The sequence below is a fragment of the Salmo salar genome, chromosome ssa16 (assembly GCF_905237065.1).
Source record: "Salmo salar chromosome ssa16, Ssal_v3.1, whole genome shotgun sequence".
In the NCBI taxonomy this organism is placed as follows: domain Eukaryota; kingdom Metazoa; phylum Chordata; class Actinopteri; order Salmoniformes; family Salmonidae; genus Salmo; species Salmo salar.
Window position 1 is genome coordinate 29,996,338 of NC_059457.1, and position 12,654 is coordinate 30,008,991.

Sequence of the window (12,654 nt, forward strand, 5' to 3'; positions counted from 1 at the left end):
AAATGTAATATCATGACCTTTGCTGATACTTGTTGATTGTGGGGAGGTTGTGTGATACACAACCTGTCTTCTTTGCTTCTCTTCTTTGTTATTGTATCTATCTAAAGAAGTTAATTGTGTTAATTGTTAATTGTATCTATCTAAGGTTAATTGTGTTAGCTACTGGTTCTCTCAAAACAAGTAGTCTTGTAGAACTCTCAAAAAAGGCTATGTAATTTGCTATAAAACTGTGCCTGATGAGCCAGCTGCAGTTGACACCAGTTCAGCTCTCAAGTGTACTGTAGGGGAAGTGCTGTGCCACAGTACAATGGTGTAACATGGTGAACACTACAAAATCCATGTACAGCTGACACTCTCATGAAACCAGATGGTCTTAATGATGTTTCCCACTTCAGATCAAGAGAAAAACCAGAAGGACCAAAGAAAGCATAAAACATTACTGGAGATCTAGGGTTGGGCGTTATTACAACAGAATCATCTATCAACGATGACTGACAGCCATCGTCGATGTTGACAACATCGTGATGTGACAGACGATGGTTTAGCTTTTTTGATCTTGACTTGCACCGTGCAGTAAAGAATGGAGTCGGAGAGAGCAAAATATTCTTTAAATTCCCTAAAAACATAACTTAGCTAGGGGACTAATAATGAGAGAGAACAAACAATATAAATAGCCTACAGAAAAACAAAATGACAAGTTCAATCAAGTTTAAGCTGATTAAGAAATACATTTTCTGTGCTTGCTGGGAAACATCCCCCATGCCAGGTTGAAAACCAAATAGCCTATAACCTATCCTCCTACTAGGTCTATCATAAAAGCTTCAAGACAAGTTATTTCCTAAATATTCAAATAGCTATGAAGTTATGAATAGTAACCTATTTCCTAAATATTCACATAGCTTAAGAAGGAGTTGTCTATAATGTGCCGCTATCAAAAATTACAAGAATGAAAGGTGGAATCTATAGGCCTAGGCATATGCTATTCTCAATCACAGCTTTATGAGAAATATAACAAACAATTATAGTTCTGAAGACGGTAAGCTTTGCTTCTATCAAGCCCATGATTTATAACCTAACTCACTACGGTAAAACAGCCCGTTCCTCATCAGTTGACTGTCTCTCCATCATGTGCATGCCACACACACACACACACACACACACACACACACACACACACACACACACACACACACACACACACACACACACACACACACACACACACACACACACACACACACACACACACACACACACACACACACACACAGACCTGGCCATACTGAAGCTCCACCCGAAATATTATCAAAGATTTTCCTCCACTTATGCTTTGTCCAGGCTTTCAACAAACGTATTTTTCGTCAAGTTGTAGCATGCGATTTCTGGCTATAGCCCAACAGTTGTTTTAACTGAGTTTTTTTTCCAAAAAACAATTTTGGGGGTTGGCCAATAGGGGGCGATGCCATCTTATATCACAATGTTTTATGAGTACATAATCACCATAGGACAAAGGTTGACATCATCCAACCCTATGGAGATCCATGGCATATACAATTAAGTAAGTTAAGTGACTCTCTTAAAAAAGCAGGAGAGTAAATAAACAGGTAAACAACAACCATAACAAGATTTTTAAGAACAAGTGGCTTACCCAACTATCAAAGCAGTGATATCCTCTTTATGGGAATATCCAGCTCCTGTCTGTCTCTTCCTTTCCCTTGAATGCTTCCCTCGCTTGCGTTAAGCTTCCTGCTGCGTTTTCCTCCTTGGGAAAAATGTCCTGGGAGGGGGAGAGGAGAGTTGAGAAAGTGTTTCGCTCATTAATTCAGAAGCATGGTGTAAACGCCAGCATTCTCTTTCTGACAACCAGCGTTAATTGCATATCCGACTCGCCCACACACTCAACGTTTCTCCTGTGTGTCTCCTGGAAGGAGCTGAATCCAAGCTGTGATATTCTGGTGCTATGAAGAGAAGCGAGGTGGGAGACACTCCAGACCCCCACTCCTCACACCAATCACCACCTCAGAACTTCTCCCTTTTACCTGGGTCAACTTTCTCCACTCACAACAAATACTGTATTTACACATCTATCAATTTACAGAGAGACATTTAGGCCTGAACACACAAACACACACACATGATGTAATATGGTACTGAGAAAGACAATATTAAATGAATAACTGTATTTACTGCACCCTGACATAACACTAGAGAAACAAACAAAACATTGCATTGCTCTTTCGTAAGGCCACACATATATATATTACAGACAAGGATGTATATTACAGATCAGGATACTATGATACTATGAGTGCTATACGACCAATTTTACCATATGTTCTTAAAGAAGTTAACAGTACTGCAGCAAAACACCTTTCTATAAGCTGGGGCAGTAATCGGCTGGGGGAAAAATGAATCCAGACGGGACCAAAATAGACACTCAATAAAAATACACACAGATATACCTTTATATTGCTGCCAAGACTGCCGTCCCTTAAAAAACGTTGCTATTTTCATTATCAACAAGCTAAGAATACCTCATGGTTGGGGAAACCAGGGGAACGTTAGACATTTATCAGTCAGTATCAACCAAACACTCTCTACTGTTATCTGTCTGGAATTATATACAATGGGGTCAAGTCAAGTGGAGATGCCATAAACTTTTGTCCTCATACTGAAGTTCACTGTGCCAGTAAATCATCTACAACAAACTAAGGTCCTGAGGTTTATTATTTTACCATCTTGTGTGAGTTTACGAGCTCTTGAGTGATTGTACATAACTCTTTACACTGACACGTACAATATGGCTTGTGGACTTCCAAAACAAATATGCTGAATCAGAAAAGTGTAATTTGTTATAATGTTGAACCTTCATTTAATGATGTACGTTAATTTTAAATAGCAGATAAAAGATCACAACAAATCAATACAGTCAATACCACCATGGCTCCTTCATAATATTGTAGCTGTAAATCTGTTCAATCCATCCAGTCATTAGTGCAGAAAAACACTGGTGTTGAGGTCATTCTCCTAACTATTCACTATGACCAGACTGCCTCTCATCAGGCTTGTAATTAGAAATAAAACCATACAAAACAGGTGCAATGACTCTTCCATTCAAAAGATTGAAGCATTGCTGTATTAATCCTTTACTGAGAATAAGTTTGATGCAGCTCCTGACTGTGGGATGAATACTTACTGGAGATATGCCCCAGGCTAACAAAACCCATCAGATTCAAACTATAAATATAATATATCATCAAAATATTCCCTTATAACTGAGAACAAGACATAGGCCTACTATAAGAAAACAAAATTGCTTCAAAAATATCTTATTGGTGGCAAACATACTACATTGCTCCATAGCAGAGGAGATGTTGCTCTAACTCAAGCAAATAGGAGTGATAAAAGCAAAGCAACAATAGAAGTTGGAGTAGCCTAGTTCTAAATGGACAAATGACCACCACCAGCTGACCAGCAACATGTAGATTTCAGGACTAACGATGCAAAGTATCTTTACCAAGAAACTGACACTGTATAGACTACTATTATTTGTTTATAACAAAGTAATCACGTTTAGGCTACTAACTTATTATTGTGAATTTATTAAAATAAGGAAATATTCTAGTCCACAACTAAGAAAATGCATTCGATTTTACAGTGGTATGCAATGGAATGGATAAAGTGAAGTTTTACTTGTTCATACAGCTGTAGTGCACATAGACGGTTATATTAATTAGCCTAGTGTCTACACAGACAATTATAAAAGATTTCAGAGCAACCAAAGTAAAAAGCCGAAAAGTAATCTGATGGCATGTAATCTATTGTGATGTGATGACATTGATGTGAACGTAAAAAATATATATTTCAACGTGGGTAATACAAAACCAAGTAAAATTGCAAGCAAACGCATTCCTCCCCTTGTCTGAGAAGTCCACGACACTGTTAACTCTACGATATTGCGCGCTCACAAACATAATCAGTAAACAAGTTATAGTAAAGTCATAGCTAGGCATTAGTAATTCAAGACGATTGATATAATCTATTATTCTAAGAAATATCCTGAAATTGACAGACTACGATAAAGTTGATCGAATTACTGTAGGCTACCAAATAAGATAAAGCATAACTGTTTACTAATTTGAGCTATAAGAGCAAAGACGCACGGGCATCTAGGGTAAAATCAATGTATATCTAAAATAAGTGTCGCCTATTATTAGGCATACTAATAAACAATAGTTCATACTATATTCATCCAAAATATAGACACAGAAACTGCCATGGCATAATCACATAGCGCTACATGTAGGCTACAGTATGGGATGGTTTTTCGATCCCAAATTCACTCTACGTCTTCCTCTTGCGCTTTCTCTCTCTCTCTCTCTCACACTAGTGCCCCTCTGTGCAATATTTGTGCTATTTTTGCTACTCACCTTGTCTCCCAAGTTCCTCGTTGTATATAGACACTCTATATCAGAGGCTCCAATAGACATACACGTAATTTCAGTCACATTTACACACGAACTGCTATTTTAGGGAGCAGACAAACTCAGAAGAGCCAGTCTCTTGTCAGTGAGAGACTCCTCCTCTTATCTGACTAATACCAGACGAGGTAGAAATCAACCTCCTCCCACTCGTCTCATCATCACTACAAAAAACTTAGGTTTGTAGCTTAGTCTACATTGTAGGCTACCTATATCATCTGGATTTCCAAAAGGTGACTCTAAAAAGTGAAAAAGTATGTGGAAAGGACACTTCGCGAGCGGGATATCTATGGTTTGTAATACATGTTCAATGATATTAGCATTATCATTTCAGTCTTACTACATCATTCTTTGAAATCTTAGAGTCAAAATAACACTCCTTTAAATGTTAAAACTCGGCTACGTTTGTTACTGATCCTCTTAGGTAGGCAGCTACAGTCAAGTGGTAGCTACAGTCAAGTGGTTGACACATGGGTAGTGTAACGCAACAAATTATCTTATTGTAAGTGATTGACAGAGTTTACTTGTGGCAGAAACTACAGTCAAATTAATTGAAACTACAGTATGAAATCTCAGCAACAAGTTTTTTTTTCTGGTGTTAATTATGATTGTTGGCCCCAGTCACCTCACACCCCTTAGATACGATTGACGTCATATCTCTAAAAGACAACAGCAGCATAGGACCATTGATTTTGAAAGGACATGTTTCTGATCCAATAGAAATCCTCAGCGGCTGGTCAGAACCAATTACAGAAGGGAGGTGGGACCTGTAAAACTCGCATGTGACAAAGTCACGTGTAAATGCAGGATCTGAGGAAGAGGTGTGGTGCAGATCCTGATCTCAGATTGTTTTTACCGGGATTTAAAGGAACATGTGCATGTGAAAGGAAACGTAGGTCAATTCTAGTTTCAATTTCTTTATTTAAAAAAAATAAGATTTTGCATTGGCACCTGACTAGAATGGGTTTTGGAAACATCTAGAAAACAAGTAAATGATCTGCCACCATATTTCCGTCAATGTGCACAGTAAGCACGGGAAGGTTCATATAGTTGTGTTTTCATATTAATTTTTATTTATATTCGTTTTATTTGAAATTCAGTTTAGTTTCTGATTTGTTAGTGTTTATTTAGTTTTAGACCAAGTTGTATAAAAATATTTAGTTTCAGTTTTAGTGTTGTGTGGGAGGCTAGGGGCCATTTGTGTTGTATAGTTTTTAAAATTATAATACATAAGGTGATGGGTCAGGTCAAAGGTTAGATTTACATTCAATCTCAATATGGCTTGGATTTAAAAGGAATCATGCGAGACTGGTGCAAAAAAAATATGTTAAAAGGAAACTCCCTCGCCCATGTTTACACCAATCCAATGCTTTTTAACTGTAGTACATGTAAGAATTAAGTTAGATATTAGGGCTGGGAGTTGCCAGGGACCTCACGAGACGATATTATCACAATACTTAGGTCTCGAGGTGATATGTATTGCGATTTTCACAATTCTATATGTATTGCGATTTGATACTGCAATTTTATTCCAATTTGATGTTCCAGACATATTACTCACTATATATCTGCTGCAGATACAAGAGAGAGCATGAGAAAATTTGTTTTGATCAGTCATGGAAATATAAGTACTGAAAACATGTTGGTTCAATATTTAAAAAGAAGATGGAGAACAAGCTATAAAATGAAAAATACCAGAGTTTTGGCGCAGGTACAGCCGACTAGCACTAGCTAATGCTACCTACAAATCGATACTTGGGATTCAAAGTATCAATAGAATATAGTCCAAAATAATCTTGCAATATTTAACTGTATACATTTTTCCCCCCCATCACTATTAGCTATAGCCACATTTTTCAAGTGTGGGTAACTGTTAGCCAGACTAGATTCCAACCTTACGGTCATTTTTTATTTTTTTTATTTTATTTTACCTTTATTTAACTAGGCAAATAAGTTAAGAACAAATTCTTTTTTACAATGATGGCCTAGGAATAGTGGGTTAACTGCCTTTTTCAGGGGCAGAACGACATATTTTTATCTAGCAACCTTTCGGTTACTGGCCCAAAGCTCTAACCACTAGGCTACCTGCCACCCCAATTGTTCTAAGTACACCTTACCCTGTAAGGTAGGACATGGCTTCTGTTTTGATTAGGAAACAGCAGAGCCAGTGCCAGTCATAAAATGTACCTCAATCCAGGAATACTATAAATGTACCCATTATCCAAAAAGCTACATTTTGGAATGTATGTTGCATTGAACAACAAAGAATAGTCAGCCAATCAGGCCCATTGTTGTTCAATGCAACATGCATTCCAAAATGGCTGCTGTGACTGCTGCTGCCTAGCATGAGGATGACAAAGACAGTTTAATTAAACAAAATAGCAGTATTTCAATATCCACAATGTAGCTTTTTGGATAATGGTTAACGTTGGAGTACAGTGCTATTCCTGTATTAAAGTATGTTTCTGAGCCACATCTCATGCTGGCTCTGCCTTGTCCTAATCAAAACATTATGTTTTTTATTTTATTTTAGTTCGTTTTGTAGTCAAAGATAATAGTTCCAGAAGAGTTTTAGTTTTTCAAACGGGTTTGTTAATTATTGTATTTTAATTTACTAAATAGTTTTTTGATGATTAGTTTTCATTTTAGTTTCAGTTTTAGTTTACTATAATAACTTTGGTGCACTGTCTACACGCTCTGTTATAACCTGGGTAACACTTTATCATAACTTTCATAACGCATTATCAAGGATGAAATGTTCATATGTGTGTATTATTTGTTATACATGCTTACAAATAATTAAATACTTATTCATTAACAGTTTATACATAATTTATGAATGATTACTCATGAAAGTTAAAGTTTTACCCTTGGGGTATCACATTCTAGCTATTGTATAAGTTTATTCTATACCCCCATTAAAGATCAGGGAATAAGGTATAAATTGCCCTTTTCATACTAATGTACATGGCATTTGTGTCAGAGCTTGTGTATGTTAGAGTAGAAAGGACCAGCACATGTGGATGGAAACAGGGTGTATACAGACAGAGTTACATCCCAGATCTCCAAACCACATCAGGTGTCTGAATAATGAATTCCTCAAATGAAGCACTCCACTGTTAAAATCCCTCATTAGATAGTTCCTACGGTTCGACTATCACTGATTTTAGTGGGTTTATTTATCCCTCTCGTAGCTAGACTTCAGTCCTACCAAAACCCAGGCCGTCTACAAAAATAGTCCTGCCAGGGTGAGGCAGATTCTGTACATCCATTCCACAAACACTTGTAAGCTCTGGAACCCTGTAACCTCAGCCTAATATACCCCTGAAACCCTCTCTATATACCACTGAAAAACCTCACCATATACCACTGAAGACCTCAGCATATACCCAGTCACCTGTGATACGATTGGGAAATAGTTATATTCCTATACATCACCACCTTGATAAAAAATGCATAATACTTTGACATCTCAGTAGAATGAGCCATTGCTCACCACATGAATGCTCCTTGCCTGGGTAACACTCCTTCATATACAACCCTCCTCTTCCATGAGTCAAGACGGAGACGCTTTGTGTAACACCAAGCCTATGTCGCTGTGTGTCTCACCTGTTTGAGTTGTTGCACAAATACCTTAACAGAACCTGCTGTAAAGGGTCTTCAGGTTTTTTCCGGCAAGGATTCACTTTCTGTATCTCTTGTTTCCTCTCTTTATCTGACTCTCTCTCTTCTTTGTATCACGGCTTCTCTCTTGTTCTTCAAAGCCAGACCAGCTGGCTTTGGATGCTTTACTTCTTGCCCCTGACAGGCCTGACTTCACACCCTCTGCCTCCTCTTGTCCCTTGCTCTTTCTGCCGGGAGGGAGTGGGGCGACAGTAGTTGGAAGGGTAGTACCCCAGATGGACGTAGACGTACTGGGCATGCGTTGTGTGACAGGGCTCTGGGGCTCTCTGGACGAGCCACAGCTGGCAGTCATGGGCACAGAAGGTGTTAGGTTTTTTCTCCTTGTGTTATTGTGATTAATATAAATGTGAAGACGGAGTGCAAACATCATGACTTATCAAGTAAAAAATTACTTTCCAGATAAATTATGTTCTAGTGTATTTATGAGCTTATGCTTAAACTGACCCATAAACAAGATTTAATTTTAATGTTAGGTTCAGAAAGTCAGATCCTTCATCTTTACAACATGGCATTCGAAGCGTGGTGCAACGCCTTCCAAGTATGAAAAAAGTTTGTAAACAAAGTTACATTAGTATTAAAAACTACATATGCATTTTTTATGTTTATTCTATCAGGGAGACATACTGAGACCAAGGTCTCTTTTACAGATGAGCCCTGAATTACATACATTTCAGAAAATACACACTTCAAATATAAATACAAAATGCAAGAAGAAAGAAAAACAAAAACATTCTTCAATAATAAGGTCCTCAATCAGCTTTCTGAATTGCCCAAGAGGCACCAGAGTACAGATGTAAGAACATTTTGAAGATTGTTCCACAAAAAACTAAAAGCTGGTTTACTTAACTCAATAGAGACCAAAGGAATTTCCAGAGTTAGCCATCCCTGAGACTGGGTGTGGTAACTCATGTTTAAAGTTTAGTAAAGATGTTAGGTACAGTGGGACTTTTTGTAAAAGGGCTTTGTAAATGAAAACATAGTAATGTATCAAGCTACGTGACAGCAAAGAGGGCCAACCAACTTTCTGGTAGAGAATGCAGTGATGAGTACTTAAAATGTCGCCCGTAATAAAGAGCTGTGTGCCATGATAAACTGCATCTAGTGGCTTTAATGAAGTGGCAGCTGCGTTCATATAGGTGATGTTGCCATAGTCTAGGACCGATAGGAACGTCGATCCTATCAATATGCTTTTTAAAAGACAGCTTTCCATCTATCCAGATGCCTAGATATTTGTAAACAGGGACACGATCGATATGATCACAATCCAAAGTACAGTGCATTCAGAAAGTATTCAGAACCCCTGATTTCTTTCCACATTTTGTTACATTACAGCTTTATTCTAAAATGTATTAAATATACTTTTTTCCTCATCAATCTACACACAATACCCCATAATGACAAAGCAAAACCTGTTTTTAGAATTTTTTGCAAATGTATAAAAAAAAACTGAAATACCGTATTTACATAAGTATTCAGACCCTTTACTATGAGATTTGAAATTGAAAGATCCTAGTTGAGAATGAATCAAGGATTCTAATATTTTAGCTTGGCAAGAAAGTTTAGAAATTGGCTGATAATTATTTAGGTCACAAAGGTCACCACATTTGTGAATTATGTATCAATAACAAATAATATTTTGCATGAATATTAAGTTGGACAAATACAAACGATAACAACCGGTTCCATCAGAGTACCAACTTTGCACCAGACCACAAAAAGCTCCAGAGACACTTTCCCTCCAATAAAAAAATGGATTGAAGAAAATACTGGTATATGATATTGAAGAAAGAAATAGATGTTTACTTGGTAAATTAGGGCTCCGCAAACAATCCCCTGTGTCTCACAGTTTTCCAAGACGTAGTCTGGCCATGAAGCTCTGAAAGAACATTTACATTTATATATGGCTCATTAGAACAGCCCCTCTAAAAAGCCTTCAGTGCCCCTTTCCAATCTCTGACTCTCCAATCTCTGACTCTCCAATCTCTGACTCTCCAATCTCTGACTCTCCAATCTTTAACTCTCCAATCTCTGCTTCTCGATGGGGGCACTCTCCAAATCCAGTCATGGGGCAGACAGTCAACAAACCACATACAATGCATTCGAAAAGTATTCAGACCCCTTGACTTTTTCCACATTTTGTTATGTTACAGCCTTATTCTAAAATGGATTAAATCGTTTTCCCCCTCATCAATCTACACACAATAACCCCAAATTCCAAAGCAAAAACAGGCTTTTAGAAATGTTTGCAAATTTAAAAATAAATAAATACTGAAACATCACATTTACATAACTCCAAGCGGGCTGTCATGTGCCTTTTACTGAGGAGTGGCTTCCGTCTGGCCACTCTATTATAAAGGCCTGACTTTTTTTAGGGCTCCCGAGTGGCGTAGGGGTCTAAGGCACTGCATCTCAATGCAAGAGGTGTCACTACTGGTTCAAATCCAGGCTGCATCACATCTGGCTGTGATTGGGAGTCACATAGGGCGGCGCACAACTGGCCCAGTGTCGTCTGGGTTTGACTGGGGTAGGCCGTCATTGTAAATAAGAATTTGTTCTTAACTGACTTGCCTAGTTAAATAAAGGTTAAATAAAATAAATTTAAAAAAATCATTGGTGGAGTGCAGCAGATGGTTGTCCTTCTGGAAGGGTCTCCCATCTCCACAGAGGAACTCTGGAGCTCTGTCAGACTGACCATCAGGTTCTTGGTCACCTCCCTGACCAAGGCCCTTCTCCCCTGATTGTTCAGTTTGACTGGGTGGATAAGCTCTAGGAAGAGTCTTGGTGGTTCCAAACATCTTCCATTTAGGAATGATGGGTTTGACTGGGGTAGGCCGTCATTGTAAATAAGAATTTGTTCTTAACTGACTTGCCTAGTTAAATAAAGGTTAAATAAAACAAATAAAAAAATAATTGGTGGAGTGCTGCAGAGATGGTTGTCCTTCTGGAAGGCTCTCCCATCTCCACAGAGGAACTCTGGAGCTCTGTCAGACTGACCATCAGGTTCTTGGTCACCTCCCTGACCAAGGCCCTTCTCCCCTGATTGTTCAGTTTGACCGGGCGGATAAGCTCTAGGAAGAGTCTTGGTGGTTCCAAACGTCTTCCATTTAGGAATGATGGAGGCCACTGTGTTCTTGGTGACCTTCAATGCTGCAGAAACTTTTTGTACCCTTCCCCAGATCTGTGCCTCAACACAATCCTGTCTCAGAGCTCTACGGACAATTCCTTCGACCTCAAAGCTTGGTTTTTGTTCTGACATGTACTGTCAACTGTAGGACCTTACATAGACAGGTGTGTGCCTTTCCAAATCATGTCCAATCAATTGAATTTACCACAGGTGGACTCCAATCAAGTTGTAGAAACATCTCAAGGACGATCAATGGAAACAGGATGCCCCTGAGCTCACTTTCGAGTCTCGTAGCAAAGTGTCTGAATACTTTACTAAATAAGGTTTTTCAGTTTTTTTTATTTTTATAAATTAGCAAACATTTCTAAAAAACTGTTTTTGCTTTGTCATTATGGGGTATTGCGTGTAAATTGATTATAATTTAATACATTTTAGAATAAGGCTGTAACGTAACAAATGTGGAAAAAGTCAAGGGGTCTGAATATTTTCCAAATGTCTTGATTTTAATTTTTCAACAAACTATTATATATATTTTAACATAAAGCAACTTTAAGAACTTGTATATACAGTAATGTCTGAATGTAACAATACACAAATATGTTTTATTAAAGCCTATAAAAGACATTGAAATCATCACTAACACTATTACATATCTACAGCATATTTGCCACAAAAATAATATTCAACAAAACACAGGTAGCAAGTCTTCAGGTGAAAGCACTGTTTATTTCTAATGGAATAAAGCAGTAAGTAAGTTGAATAAAGAAATATTACGTTGTCTCTGTGCAGACTCCAGCTATGTGTTAGATAACTCTGTCAAAGATCTAAAAATACCCAATGTCTCAGTCTGGATCAGTTCTCTCATTACCAACTGTAATTAACAGTAACCAAGCCCAGCCAACTCAGAGTAGTGTAGAGCAGCACACAACTGTTATGTGGAGGTATGACATGTGTAATGAGAATGACTGATTACAATATGTCATCTTAGTTCCCTGAGGGAGAGGAACGACACGTAGCACATAGACAGGGGAATAGACAACCATGACTCACGGGTCTGGCTGATCAAGATCTATAATCATGTGGGTAGACCAAGAGACATGTCACTCATGAAAGCAAAAGTCCTGCCTTCCAAATACCCAGTCCAAAATAAACTCCTATCCTCTGGTAAGGGGGATACTAGTCAGTTGTACAACTGAATGCATTCAACTGAAATTTGTCTTCCGCATTTAACCCAACTCCTCTGTGCGGAGGGGGGGTTGCCTTAAATCGACATCCATGTCTTCGGTGTCCAGGGAACATTAACTGCCTTGCTCACTGGCAGAACAACAGATTTTTACCTTGTTAGCTCAGGGATTTGATCCAGCA

At 38.1% G+C, this 12,654-nt stretch overlaps 1 protein-coding gene across 10 annotated transcripts in view; it reads right to left on the reverse strand.

Moving 5' to 3' along the window:
* The window catches only part of mef2aa (myocyte enhancer factor 2aa), a 131,427-nt gene extending 126,740 nt beyond the window's left edge, over positions 1-4,687 (reverse strand). For 9 of the 10 annotated variants that reach the window (XM_045697148.1, XM_045697149.1, XM_045697147.1 and 6 more), the window contains exons 1-2: positions 4,431-4,687; positions 1,649-1,777 (exon numbers count right to left, since the gene is read on the reverse strand). The gene's annotated coding sequence lies outside the window, so the exon portion shown is untranslated. The remainder of the gene's footprint in view (positions 1-1,648; positions 1,778-4,430) is intronic. The other variant, XM_014149110.2, reaches the window with a different exon arrangement.
* Positions 4,688-12,654: the final 7,967 nt, after the last annotated feature.